This window comes from Argopecten irradians, chromosome 1, assembly GCF_041381155.1.
Source record: "Argopecten irradians isolate NY chromosome 1, Ai_NY, whole genome shotgun sequence".
Classification (NCBI taxonomy): Eukaryota; Metazoa; Mollusca; class Bivalvia; order Pectinida; family Pectinidae; genus Argopecten; species Argopecten irradians.
Window position 1 is genome coordinate 74,201,756 of NC_091134.1, and position 6,000 is coordinate 74,207,755.

A 6,000-nucleotide genomic window follows, 5' to 3' on the forward strand; every position below is an offset into this window, starting at 1 on the left:
TGTAGAGACAAAGTATAACCTGTACATGTAGGGACAAAACCCAGTTTGTCATTATAATATATCCTCACAGAGGGTGAGCGTCATTAATAGGCATATAGGACGGTGTCAAAGTGTACCTATACATGTAGACACAAAAGTGTATCCTATACATTGTAGACACAAAGTCCATATCATTATAATGTAGACACAAGTATACCTGTACATGTAGACACAAAGTGTACCTATACCCATGTAGACACAACAAAGTTTGTCAAATAATAATATAGACACAAAGTGTACCTACATGTACATGTACATAATACATGTAGACACAAAAGTGTATCCTGTTCATAGACACACCTGTACATGTAGACACAAAGTATACCTGTACATGTAGACACAGTGTACCTTATTACATTGTAGACACAAAGTTTTGAATAATAATATAGACACAAAGTATTATACCAATACATGTAGACACAAAGATAAAGTACCTATAACATGTAGACACAAAGTGTCATACCTATACATATAGACACAAAGTAATACCTGTATCATTTAGACACAACAAAGTGTACATAAAGCGTGTACATATAGACACAGAGTGTACCTATACATGTAGACACAGAGTGTACCTATAATGTAGACACAGAGTGAGACCAACATAGTTTGTCATAATACATATAGACACAAAGTATGTACCTATACATGTAGGAACACAAAGTGTACCTATACATGTAGACACAACAAAGTTTGTCATAACATGTAGACACAAAGTGTACCTATACATGTAGACACAACAAAGTTTGTCATAATAATATAGACACAAAGTATACCTATACATGTAGACACAAAGTATACCTATACATGTAGACACAACAAAGTATGTCTTAACGATATAGACACAAAGTGTACCTATACATGTAGACACACAAAGTGTTCTCTATACTATGTTAGACACAAAGTGTTTTACCTATACATGTAGACACAAAGTATACCTTATACATGTAGACACAAAGTATACGTATACATGTAGACACAACAAAGTTTGTCATAATAATATAGACACAAAGTGTACCTAATACATGTAGACACAAAGTGTACCTATACATGTAGACACAAAGTGTACCTATACATGTAGACACAAAGTGTTACCTATACATGTAGACACACAAAGTGTACTATACATGTAGACACAAAGTGTACTATACATGTAGACACAAAGTTTACCTAATACATGTAGACACAAAGTAGTACCTTTACATGTAGACACACAAAGTGTTACCTGCATAATATATAGACAACAAAGTTGTACCTATACATGTAGACACAAAGTGTACCTATACATGTAGACACAATGTGTACCTTTACATGTAGACACAAAGTATACCTGTTACATGTAGACACAACAAAGTTTGTCATAATAATATATAGACACAAAGTATACCTGTACATGTAGACACAAAGTGTACCTATACATGTAGACACAAAGTGTACCAAAGTATACATGTAGACACAACAAAGTTTGTCATAATAATATAGACACAAAGTGTACCTATACATGTAGACACAAAGTGTACCTATACATGTAGACACACAAAGTGTACCTAATACATGTAGACACAAAGTATACCTATACATGTAGACACAACAAAGTTTGTCATAATAATATAGACACAAAGTATACCTATACATGTAGACACAAAGTATACCTATACATGTAGACACAAAAGTGTACCTATACATGTAGACACAACAAAGTTTGTCATAATATAATATAGACACAAAGTGTACCTAATACATGTAGACACAAAGTGTACCTATACATGTAGACACAAAGTACATGTAGCACACAAGTTGTCATAATACATATAGACACAAAGTATACCTGTACATGTAGACACAAAGTATACCTATACATGTAGACACAACAAAGTTTGTCATAATAATATAGACACAAAGTGTACCTATACATGTAGACACAAAGTGTACCTATACATGTAGACACAAAGTATACCTATACATGTAGACACAAAGTGTACCTATACATGTAGACACAACAAAGTTTGTCATAATAATATAGACACAAAGTGTACCTGTACATGTAGACACAAAGTATACCTATACATGTAGACACAACAAAGTTTGTCATAATAATATAGACACAAAGTGTACCTATACATGTAGACACAAAGTGTACCTATACATGTAGACACAACAAAGTTTGTCATAATAATATAGACACAAAGTGTACCTATACATGTAGACACAAAGTGTACCTATACATGTAGACACAAAGTATACCTATACATGTAGACACAAAGTATACCTATACATGTAGACACAAAGTGTACCTATACATGTAGACACAACAAAGTTTGTCATAATAATATAGACACAAAGTGTACCTATACATGTAGACACAAAGTGTACCTATACATGTAGACACAAAGTATACCTATACATGTAGACACAAAGTGTACCTATACATGTAGACACAACAAAGTTTGTCATAATAATATAGACACAAAGTATACCTATACATGTAGACACAAAGTGTACCTATACATGTAGACACAACAAAGTTTGTCATAATAATATAGACACAAAGTATACCTGTACATGTAGACACAAAGTATACGTATACATGTAGACACAACAAAGTTTGTCATAATAATATAGACACAAAGTGTACCTATACATGTAGACACAAAGTATACCTGTACATGTAGACACAACAAAGTTTGTCATAATAATATAGACACAAAGTATACCTATACATGTAGACACAAAGTGTACCTATACATGTAGACACAAAGTATACCTATACATGTAGACACAAAGTATACCTATACATGTAGACACAAAGTATACCTATACATGTAGACACAAAGTATACCTATACATGTAGACACAACAAAGTTTGTCATAATAATATAGACACAAAGTGTACCTATACATGTAGACACAAAGTGTACCTATACATGTAGACACAAAGTATACCTATACATGTAGACACAAAGTATACCTTACCTATACATGTAGACACAAAGTATACCTATACATGTAGACACAAAGTGTACCTATACATGTAGACACAAAGTGTACCTATACATGTAGACACAACAAAGTTTGTCATAATAATATAGACACAAAGTATACCTATACATGTAGACACAACAAAGTTTGTCATAATAATATAGACACAAAGTATACCTATACATGTAGACACAAAGTGTACCTATACATGTAGACACAACAAAGTTTGTCATAATAATATAGACACAAAGTGTACCTATACATGTAGACACAAAGTGTACCTATACATGTAGACACAACAAAGTTTGTCATAATAATATAGACACAAAGTGTACCTATACATGTAGACACAAAGTATACCTATACATGTAGACACAAAGTATACCTATACATGTAGACACAACAAAGTTTGTCATAATAATATAGACACAAAGTATACCTATACATGTAGACACAAAGTGTACCTATACATGTAGACACAAAGTATACCTATACATGTAGACACAAAGTTTACCTATACATGTAGACACAAAGTGTACCTATACATGTAGACACAAAGTATACCTATACATGTAGACACAAAGTATACCTATACATGTAGACACAACAAAGTTTGTCATAATAATATAGACACAAAGTGTACCTATACATGTAGACACAAAGTGTACCTATACATGTAGACACAAAGTATACCTATACATGTAGACACAAAGTGTACCTATACATGTAGACACAACAAAGTTTGTCATAATAATATAGACACAAAGTATACCTATACATGTAGACACAAAGTGTACCTATACATGTAGACACAACAAAGTTTGTCATAATAATATAGACACAAAGTGTACCTATACATGTAGACACAAAGTGTACCTATACATGTAGACACAAAGTGTACCTATACATGTAGACACAACAAAGTTTGTCATAATAATATAGACACAAAGTGTACCTATACATGTAGACACAAAGTGTACCTATACATGTAGACACAAAGTGTACCTATACATGTAGACACAAAGTGTACCTATACATGTAGACACAACAAAGTTTGTCATAATAATATAGACACAAAGTGTACCTATACATGTAGACACAAAGTATACCTATACATGTAGACACAACAAAGTTTGTCATAATAATATAGACACAAAGTATACCTATACATGTAGACACAAAGTACCTATACATGTAGACACAAAGTGTACCTATACATGTAGACACAACAAAGTTTGTCATAATAATATAGACACAAAGTATACCTATACATGTAGACACAAAGTATACCTATACATGTAGACACAAAGTATACCTATACATGTAGACACAAAGTTTACCTATACATGTAGACACAAAGTATACCTATACATGTAGACACAAAGTGTACCTATACATGTAGACACAAAGTGTACTTACATGTAGACACAAAGTTTGTCATAATAATATAGACACAAAGTATACCTATACATGTAGACACAAAGTATACCTATACATGTAGACACAAAGTGTACCTATACATGTAGACACAAAGTATACCTATACATGTAGACACAAAGTGTACCTATACATGTAGACACACAAAGTTTACATAATACATGTAGACACAAAGTTTGTAGACACAAAGTTACCTATACATGTAGACACAAAGTGTACCTATACATGTAGACACAAAGTATACCTATACATGTAGACACAAAGTATACCTATACATGTAGAACACAAAGTGTACTATACATTAGACACAACAAAGTTTGTATAATAATATAGACACAAAGTGTACCTATACATGTAGACACAAAGTATACCTATACATGTAGACACAAAGTATACCTATACATGTAGACACAAAGTATACCTATACATGTAGACACAAAGTTACTATACATGTAACACAAGTTACCTATACATGTAGACACAAATAGTAGACACAAGTGTACCTATACATGTAGACACAACAAATGTACCTAATAATGTAGACACAAAGTGTACCTATACATGTAGACACAAAGTGTACCTATACATGTAGACACAAAGTGTACCTAATACATGTAGACACAAAGTGTACCTATACATGTAGACACAAAGTGTACCTATACATGTAGACACAAAGTTTGTCCTATACATGTAGACACAAAGTATACCTATACATGTAGACACAAATGTACAAATGTAGTAGTGTACCTATACATGTAGACACAAAGTATACCTATACATGTAGACACACAAAGTTTGTCATATAATATAACACAATAACATGTAGACACAAAGTATACCTATACATGTAGACACAAAGTGTACCTATACATGTAGACACAACAAAGTTTGTCATAATAATATAGACACAAAGTGTACCTATACATGTAGACACAAAGTGTACTATACAAGTGTACCTATACATGTACACACAAAGTGTACTATACATGTAGACACAAAGTGTACCTATACATGTAGACACAAAGTATACCTATACATGTAGACACAACAAAGTTTGTCTAATAATATAGACACAAAGTATACCTATACATGTAGACACAAAGTGTACCTATACATGTAGACACAAAGTTTGTCTAATATACCTATACATATAGACACAAAGTGTACCTATACATGTAGACACAAAGTGTACCTATACATGTAGACACAAAGTGTAACTGTCATAATAATATAGACACAAAGTATACCTGTACATGTAGACACAAAGTGTACCTATACATGTAGACACAACAAAGTTTGTCATAATAATATAGACACAAAGTGTCTATACCTGTACTATACATGTAGACACAAAGTATACCTATACAGAACATGTAGACAAACATAAAGTATACCTATACATGTAGACACAAAGTATACCTATACATGTAGACACAAAGTTGTCATAATAGACACAAAGTACCTATACATGTAGACACAAAGTTACTATACATGTAGACACAAGTTTTCCTATACATGTAGACACACAAAGTTGTATATACATAC